General features: G+C 38.3%; 1 long non-coding RNA gene across 1 annotated transcript; it reads left to right on the top strand.

Annotated features, from left to right (window-relative positions):
• Positions 1-4,832: 4,832 nt before the first annotated feature.
• LOC107204151 lies at positions 4,833-9,811 on the top strand. The gene is made up of 4 exons (XR_001521501.1): positions 4,833-6,102; positions 6,392-6,638; positions 6,729-6,805; positions 7,225-9,811. It is a non-coding gene; the product is annotated as an uncharacterized LOC107204151 (long non-coding RNA).
• Positions 9,812-10,201: the final 390 nt, after the last annotated feature.

Genomic DNA, 10,201 nt, shown 5'->3' with positions numbered 1-10,201 from the left:
ATTCTGCAGGACACATCACTGCAATGAAATTGAGATTGTTGGTCAGTCAGAAATCTACCACTAAGAGCCTGATGTAATTCTGATTTAATAAAATCAAACCATTTCACTGGAACCTGTTGATTCCATGAAAACCTTTGGCAGGGAATCGAGTAATTTTGTGTCCTTTCTCACCAGTCTTCCAGTCTGATGCTCAGGTTCTGGCAGCCTGCCTGGCTCCCCAGGCTGGCTCCCTCACTGGCTCCCCACTGCTCCCCCCGGGCGTTCAAAGCCAAACACTGCTGCTCCTGCAACAGCCCTGTGTCAGTGCCCTGGCACACCTGGAGTACATTCAGGATTTCCTGCCTTATTAAAAAAAAAAGGTAAAAAACACCTACATATAATTCAAGAAGTAATACACGGTTTTTTACACACTCTTTCTCCAAATCATTTATAGATCTTCACTTCTAATTTCCTTGCAAAAAGATATAATAAAAAAAAAAAATTACCTCTGGAGTCCCACATAGAACTTAAAATTAAATGGAAATATATATATATATATATATATTTATATGAAGGGAAAATTACATATTCAGATGCCAATGAAACAAGGATATATGGACACTAGAAAAAAATATTAGGAAGAAGAAAATATAGGAAGGATTCACATAATTTTTCTCAGAAGGTTAAGAGTTTGCAAATAATTCCTTTTTTTAGATATGAAACAACAGGCAATTACAAGGATGCCACAAAACTTCTTCTGTACCTCTGAGAAGTGTTCCTGTCGGATGAGCCAGCTTCTGAAGGTGCCTGTTGCAGAGGCTAAAGGGGACAGTCTGATGGACATTTTGTAATAAATTTATAAGAACAGATTGCTCAAGTTTGGAGAGAAGTATTCCATGCAAAAAAATGAAACATAGAAATGGAAAGCAAGGGTAAAAGCTACATGAAGAATCTTAAATGACATCTTCCTCCATTTCATATGCACTAATCATTATCTAGAGAGCAGATTACTCCTTTCTAAGTTCTTTTTCTCGTATAATTAGCCACTTTCATCAACATAATTTTTAAATACTTTCTTTGATATTTACTTAATTATTTGTTCCTTTATGTGTTTATTATAGTTTTATCACTGAGATATGAGATATTTAAGTCACTAGGAACACATCATATTATTAGAGTATTTCAGCTCACCTGTCCTTTAACTTATGAAATAACTAGTGACATTTGCGGTATAAAGCACATGAATGTTCAATTAAGTGAACACCCTTAAAGTACCAGTGCAATTGCATCTTAGGGGAAAAAAAAAAAGAGTTGAAAACTTCTCCCACTGGATATAATCCATCATCCTCTAAATCAGAGGAAAGAGCCTCTGTAGTCATTGGAGCTCTTCAGATTTTTTGAGAAAATGTATCTTCAAGACTATATCTCTGGAAAAAAAATACACCAGGGTGTCATGTGGGTTCATTAGTGTTCCCCGAGGCTGCTGATCAATATAGCCTTTGTTGTTTCTGCTGCTGTTATCCAAGACATCTTTGAGTTCAATAAATAAGTGTCAAGGTTTCAAGAGCCTCACTGCCAGCCGGGATACAGGGAAGAAGTCTTAGCACCAGGCTTGTTTGAAAGAGTGATCAGAGGCTTGGTTCTGTGACAAAAAAAATCAGTCAGTCTACTGCACAAGCATGGTCCTAACACAGTTTGAACAGGGACAATCAGAGCCAGAACTGAAGTCCAGCCTGCCTGTGTCAAGGTGAATGGAATTCCCAGAAGCCTTCCCTTAGAGCACATGCTCACCTCTGCATCTCCACTCATCTCTACCATGCTACTTCCATATTTGCATTGCACCAAGTCTTTGTTGCATGTGCAACAGTACTAGATGTTTTCATTTCAACATCCTTCATCCTGAATCTAGGACAATTTGTGATTTCTCCATCATGGTAAGTTTGCACACTTAGCACCCAAGCATCCTTATCATAGATACAGTTTTGCAGCATATTAGGTAATGATTTAATGTATCAGGTATACCTTCTAAGCTTTTTTATAAGCAATTTACATGGGCCATGATTTTGGTCAGATTGACACAGAGCATAGGTCTGCACATGGATGGGGTAGTAAAAGTCCTTTCTGGCAGCAGGTGTACCAGCAAAACAAGAACCTAAGACTGTCCTGCTTCCACTGCTATTAAGCTCATTTGGTATTCATGAAAGCCATAAGGATGTTAAGCTTATAATGATATAAACACTTAGCTACAGTTTTTCTTAACATTGACTCCCATGAGGCTGCCAGAAGAGAAAATAATATATGTGAGTCTATACAATAACTAATTTATATTGTGCCTGTAGCTTTCAGTGTCATCTATACTGTACACACAATCTTTCTGGTCAGAGCAGTGAATCAGGATCTATGCATGAATACAGATATTTATGTACGTTGCATGTTATCAACTTATTGATATGTAGTAAAATTCTCCTACTTTTACTCACAATGCATAACAATTTATGCCTGAGAGGAACACGCTGCTCCTTCTTGTGTTTTCACTGCCACTTCCTGGAAATCTCAATTTCTTTTTTTTACTGAAGAACAGGAAATAATTTATTTTGGATACTTCATTTTGCATCTTCATTTTGCCCAGCTGAAAATATTTTGGAAAAAAGAAAAGGTTGGTCACAAAGTATGCTGTTAAAAAACAATGAGAAATTGATTAGCCATAAAGCCCCCAGCCATAAATGGATGTTTTAGGTCTGGTTCTGATCTCTTCTGTCAAACAACTGCTGCTGAAATACTGTCTGAACACTGAGAGGGACAAGAGGAAAACAAGCAACATAGAGTCATCCATGGAAGTCAGACTTTCTGTGGGAGTAAAGATACTCGCAAATATCGAGAGTCAGCATTTTATGCTGTAATTCATCATAACTTGAGAAAAAAAGATTAACGTGCATTGTGCTGCTTCTTTGCTCATGCTTATGGTAAAATTTTCCCCTCTCTGTTTCTTTCTTTGATAATTACGACACATATCAAAATCCATAGCTAAGAAGTATTCAAGCACTTTCATAGAGGAAGACCTCAACAGATGCAGCTTTGCAAGCTGCCTTTCTACCTACTTGATGCTTTGTGGGCAAGCTCCCTTCCCATTCATGAGTGAGTAACATCTCTGTGACAAGTGCAGTAGTGTCTCACATGGAAAAGTAATACCAGGAAAGTATTTAACATATGTGCAGCTGTCTGTTGTGTCACTCCAGCTGGTGGAAATAAACTCTAGAGATCAACCTGTTATTTGAGAAACACCACTGGTTGATAGGCCACAGTAAGTTGTCATCTATGTGTTTATATACCCTATCAAGAAGGCAAATGTCGGAAGGCAATGTCTTGAGAGAGTCCTCTCAGCTCCCAAGTGTACATCCTCACCCACAAATATCCTGTATCTTCAGTTCATGTTTTGATTTAAGGGTATGCTAACTAGCTCTTTTCCAAAATTTCTGCCAAACACTCATAAGTTTAAAAAAAATAATTTTTTTTGGTGTATTTTTATAATACTCTGCATTTCTTCTTTATTACTAGCAGAAGAATTGGAAGAGGCGCTATCCATGGTTCATAAAAAGGCTGGAAAAACTGTTGTAAACCTTCCAACTTATTTGATCAAGCAAATTATAATACAAAGAAAAAAAGGACAAAGTAAAAATCAGAAGTCAGGAAGTTAACTGAAGAGGTAATCTAAAGGTACTAGCAAGAGATAATAAGTCCAAGTTAGTAAGACTAACAAAAAGGAATAAAATGGAATACTAAAATATCATTTTCTCTTTTGAAAGAATGAGGTCATTGAATTAATATTTTAATTCACTTAACATACCATGCATTTTATTCCCTTATTCACTGGGGAGGACATTAAACAATACAAGGTCTCCATATCTCTGGGGCGTGAAAACTGTACTCAGGAATGTTAAAAGAAATTGCTTTAGGAAGAAGTGTAAACCTAAGGCTTCCATAAACAATATAGAAAGGTATTGACATGTTCAAGTTAGCTGAGGTATGAAAATCCTTGGAACTTCTGTTAGGCTTGTAAAACTCCCTGAGAAACAGCTGAATATTGTGCCATGGGTCATCACATCAGCATGGCACAGATGAAATCAGAAAACTCAAGACAAACCTATACTTTAAGAACTGAATGATCCATTAGCTATACAGTCAGCACAGGTAAGATTGTACATGGAGTCTGGTTGCAACGAAGGATTATTTAAATATAGTATCAAATTCCCCTTTTGTTTGCAATGTAACAATCCACTGGCTAATAAATTCATCAAGCACATCTACACTCATAGACACAGGCTCTTGCTAACTTCTTCAACACAGCTAGGCATAACATGCTTTGACCTGGAAGCTGCACAGATACTGCAAACACTATCTGGCAAAGAAGAAAACACCACTCATTGGTGCAAGATCTCTGTTTTCCAAGTTTCTTGTGTAGGCTACTGAAAAGCCAGTTCTTCTAATATTTGGTAGGCACGCAGGCAGTCCCAAAGTCGGTCGGTGTAGGAACATTTCTCATATCACCGCCTCGTCTCTGACACTCAACACCGCCCTAGAGCAGGGAACCTCATCGAGGTGAGAGCCGTGGACAAAGACAGTGTCGGGAAGCAGGGAACCCTGGTAGAAACGCGGATTTAAGTGAATTTTTGGAGCCTCGGAAAGGCAGTTTCCCTGGTAGCCTCCGGAGCAGCAAACCCTCGGGTCGAGTCCCGTGTGGCGGGCCCGCAGTTCGCCCGGCAGCCACAAGATGGCGCCTGGCGCCTGGCAACCGCCGCCTGGCCGGGCCGCCTCCCGCCCCGCCGGCTGCGGCCTTCCCGCAGAGACGAGGAAAAGCGGGCCGCACCCGCAGGGTTTTCACTGCCGCGGGTCTCTTGTTAAAATCAGTGACCGTCAATCAACCCAGGACACAGTCTCTTTTGCAAAATATGCCCCAAAACTGCCGTGACCTCTCTGGTGCTCCAACTGCTGCCTTTGGTATCCTCCACTGCGCTCTGGTTTGCTGCACCTCTGCGGAAAGCGCTGATAATTGATAATTATCCTGTGGGGCCGGCACAGCGGCTGTGCAGCCTGTGGAGAGCTGCAGGGAGGGACAATGGGGCCTGTCCCCGCTGTCCAGTGCAGCTCTGGGTGCTGGCCTTTCACCTTGAGCTCACTTCCAGGAAAATTCCCAACAGCCTTAATGTGAAGGGTACAGGAGGGGTGTGTGTATGCATACACATATTTAAATATATTAAGACATCTGAATACTCATTTTTTTAGGTTATTTGGAGTATATTTTTTTTTTCTTATCCTATTTTTTTTCCAAAACATTCTTTCCGCAATTTTCTGCTTAGTGCAGTGGCTTGCTGTTTTTCACAGTGATACCTGATTATTTGCAAGACTGAATCTATATTTTTCATTTGTGGATGAATTTCTGGGTTCCTTGGGAGCCATTCCCTTGCATTCTATGGAGAGGCACTGGAATAAATGCAGGTTTCTTGATTGCAAAGGGTCACAGTGTTGGAATTTACCTCTCTTCCGCTTTTGGCAACAACAACCTCTGTGTAAATCTGATAATATGGGTGGCAAATACATGTTAGGTTAGAAAACGGTACAGCAGCTGCTGTGCTACTGGTAGTAACTTAGTCAAATAGATTCAGTGATGTCCAATATTTAGACATTTACTCTTGCAAATACAATGAGCCTTTGGGGTTCAGGAAAACCTGACAAAGCAGCTCCCTGATTCTGGATGCTAAATGTAATAAGGCTAATCATAATAATCCTTATAAAAATAAAATTTCCAGCCCTTCCTATTATATTATACTCTAGAAACTGAAAAACAATATTTAAAGCAAAAAGCTTATCAAATCCAGATTTTAGGTATTTTGATGGTTTGTTTTTGATTTCCTTTTCTCCTGGGGAGTGGAGAGGGTGTGGGTTTTTTCCTCCAAAATTAAAATTCTGTAGTGTTTTCCCTCTCTGCTCTGCAGGGCAGTTTTCTCCTTTGAAACATCTCGAGGTGTCCAGCTGTCCCACTGTGATGGAGAACAGTGAAGTACCTTCATAGTAGTATCAGGAGAGTAGTGCTCTGGCTTAGGTGCTCTGTTGGAATGAAAATCAAATGTAAGTGCAGGAACACACACCTCTGTTGCATTCCAATTCAATTTCAATTTCTGATTAAATGACTTATTGCTGCTGTGAATATTTGATACATTAATGTCCATAAACCAAATATTGCAAGAGACCCCAATGTGTTAGGCACCATGAAAGCAGAGAGCAGTGTGCTCTCAGCTGTTGTTTCCCCATCTGTCAAATGAGGACAATGTGCTTGCTCTCTACAAGTACATGAGCACTAATTAATTAATATTTATAAAAGGATATGCAAATTCTAAATATTATTTATGAATTATAGTATAAATGAAGATTTGTGGAGAGGCCATGGAGAGAAGACATGGATGGCATTAGAGGGCAGAGAGAGCAGCGCAGAGTATCAAGATTAGCCTGGAAGAAGAAGAAAGGACTCAGGGAAAAGTAAATATTTTTTCCTAAAGAAGAAGGGTTGTTTTGCTTAACAAAGAGTGCAAGCAATATGAGTTTACAAAGAAAGCCCAGCACAACAGTGGTATAAAACTGGATGGAATATGCTGGAAATAGAAATGGTAATGAAAAGAAAATTTGAAAGAAATAGACAAGAAGAGCCCTTCTAATGTGCATAATTCAGTGATTTATATATGCTCTTTATTTTACAGTATCTCCTGTATCCTTAGAATGTTAAAGCCTTGCTCAGCAAAACAAAGGAAGTGATAAGAGTTCCTGCTCTACCCAGGTGAGTGAGAATGTAGGTGTTCATAGGATTGTGGCCTCAACATTGACCAGAAGGCAGGTGATGAAAATGGTATAGACACACAGTCCTGTATGATACTGTGTTATATGAGCTGGTCTGAACTTCTGTTCCATCAGGGAACATCCAGCAAACTGAAGAAAGTTCTGGACAGAGCAATCACCTCTTCTTTCAATAACATCCAATGTCCATGTGGGCATTTCAGTCTTTCTCTACACTGAGTAGCTCAAGTATTTGCTTACTTTTCCTGGTTAGAAAAGTGTATTTTGGAAAAACAGAAGAATATTATGGCAGCACAATTTTCCACAAATACTGGGAAAAAATATTAATAAATATTCATATTAGCAGTCCAAACTAAATTTTAGTTTGACTTTACTCTCAACAATCTTTTATTTCCTTTCCAGGGATGTTCAAGAGCACAGCTTTTACTGACATAAGTATATATGAAGTGCAGGCTTTGGAAGTGAACTGCTTCACTAGTTCTACAAAGTCAGCTTCAAAATTGCACTGTGAGATGTAACTCTTGCAATTTTCCATTTGAGTTTTAGCTGAAAAAAATATAGAATACAATGCCACTTATGCAGAAAACCACAACAATGCATAGTACTTAGTTCAAGAACACGCACTAAGGTGTTTGTGAATGGTCCCACAAGAAGATTAACTAAATTAGGAAGTAACCAAATATTCAAAAGGAATGGAGAAATCCAAGAATTGAATGATCTGCTCAGACACTTCACAAACAGACCCAACAGGCAACATTTTCCCAAGAGATTGCTCATGGAAATTATTTGCTTCATTTCAGTTGTTAACAAGCATGAGCAGCTGAGCTCCACCTCCTCTGCGGCACAGAAGTGATCTCCAAGGCTTTTGCCTACCAGCATTACCAGCAGAAAATGATTAGGTTTGGACAGGTCCTCCTCTGTTATTTCACTGACTCTCAAATCCATCTGGCTGCTTTGAGTAAATGTGGAGAAAAAACATGAAAAATATATATCCTGGGTTTACTTTGATCTCTAAAAATAAGGATGATTTTATTTTAGGCATATAATAATATTGTTAACCTCTGTTCACTAAGCAATCCTTGCTTTTCCCTTGGTTCTCAGTTTGACACATCTCCAGCATGAAATGGACTAAGATTGCCATGAAACTGAAAGCTCTGAGTGTGGAAATTGGGGAATGCATAGACAGATTCTTTTTTCCTTTTTAAACATATGCCAATGAATAAGTCCTTTTTCCTACCCCCTCATAAGTTTTCTGAAATTCTTGGTAAATATCACTACAAACCTCAGCTAGAAAGCCCAAAGCAATTTTCCCTTAGGGGACTTCCGTTAGAGCCACAGAATATCAAAGGCCAAGAACCAGGGATTGTCTCCAGCCTGAAATGGAACACTGGTCCTGGTGAAAACTGCCACGAAGATCAGATCACTTTTCTACATGAGCTTTGCCAATGGGAAAGCAAGAGAAAAGCAGGAGATCACTGCAGAGCACTAAAAAGAGCCAGGAAGCAGCTGCAAATGTTCTTATACTGACACACGTTTGGCCACCATGAGCAGTTTAAAGGAGCAAATATGGATGTAGAGGTAAATCTCAGAGAGGATGGGCATTTAAACTATAGTTGTTAGGTGCATTGTCTCATTGAAGTTGTAAGGTAACTTTCTTGCCTATTAAGCATTGTTCAGAAAATTTAAAAATCTAAACATGTAAAATAAAATATGAACATGAAGCACTTTGATTCACAGTATTTCTAGTGCCTGTAGTGCACAGTAAACTTCTGTACCATTGTTACCTGAGACATACATGATGTAAAGATACTTTTTAAGAAGAGACAATTGCTTAAATATTGGCAGAGTATTCTTTGCAATCTTTATGGCAAGATCTTTACTGCTTGCACCAATCTGCTGCAGATGACGTGTGAACAGAGACATTTGAGATGGGTTAGAAGAATTCCTGCTTCCAGCACTTGCACTGGAATAAAACCTTCCTTACCTGAGCAGGCTGTTCCAACCTGGAAAGACAGGTTTTCTGGGGAAGGCAAAGAGCATTTACTTGTCAGTTTACACACATATGGCAGGACACTTGTAAGACTTCCACAAGCCCATGGCTGGGGATCTGCATCTTTAATGGCCTAGAAGCCAGTGAATATTTCATAATAACCATAATTCCAGGAAATAGAAACACTGAATGACAGAACCCACTATTTTGTTGTCATACATTCTGTTACCTAAACCTTGCCATATACAATTTCAGGACACCTAAGAAGGTCTGCAATATATTACATAGTTTTTACAGTGAAAGCAGAAGCTATGTTTAAACACATAGAGAAGGGAGTCAAAAGAAAAATGGATATTGAGGGTTATCATATATTTGTCTGCAACCAGGACCAGCCCTAGTGATGGCCACACAAAGTTTGGGCAGCCAGCTGTTGATTGTCTCAATTAAAAGGCATTCAAAATTTAAGGCTGCTCAGCTATCTTAAAAGTATCTGAAAAAATTGTCCATAAACTGGAGTTATTTGCATATATGTTTTTAAACATTATCAATGTTTTAGAGAAAAAACAGTCCTTCAAATTATGTTTCAGCTATGTTAGTTTTAATTGAAGGCATTTGGAGATAAATACCTGTTACAGATTTTACAGAGATTTTGCTACCAATGGCAGAACAATTTCTTGATTAATGTTGTTGAGTTACATGAACAGGAATTGAGAAATTCGGTAATTCTGAAAATAGTGAATACTTCTTCTGTTCTTCTTCTTACTATCCTTTAATGAAACTTTCTGTCAAAGTAGTTGCATATTACCTAGTAATTAAACATCCAAAGTACTTATGGTACATTTATTTTCATGAAATACATGTTTTCATTAGTTAGCATTTATATGTTGTAGTTGTTTTGCTACATGTGACAGCATTTTTAGAGTTGCCTCACCTTTGAAAGTATCTCAAATATTAAAATATCTCAAATATTTAATTTTAACTTATTAATGTTGTCATTTGTTTTAATTCAGAAATAAGACTATGACAAGCTCAGGTAAAACATGGTAATAAGGGACTAATATGTCGCAGAAAAGAATAAGTGCATTAATAAATCTCTACATGCTATTGACTAGTAGCTGTTCTTATACTTAATCTTCTGGTTTTTTTCTCCATAATTCACCTACTTATCCTCATAATATCTCCTTTTTAAAAGTCTTTCTTCACTGTGGCAGTTCATGAAGACAAATCTAACGTAAGAAAGATATTTACATACTATATAGGTAGTATATTACTATTACTATTACTCTGTTTTGCAACTGAGAATGTCAAACCAAAGGACTTTGCTACACTTTTCTCCTTGTAATCTCTTCTTATGAGTTCAGTATGAGAGATACAACCATGATTTGGAAC

This window comes from Parus major, chromosome 1A, assembly GCF_001522545.3.
Source record: "Parus major isolate Abel chromosome 1A, Parus_major1.1, whole genome shotgun sequence".
NCBI classification, from domain to species: domain Eukaryota; kingdom Metazoa; phylum Chordata; class Aves; order Passeriformes; family Paridae; genus Parus; species Parus major.
The sequence above is the reverse complement of the archived record's forward strand: the minus strand, read 5'-3'. Positions and strand labels throughout refer to the sequence as shown.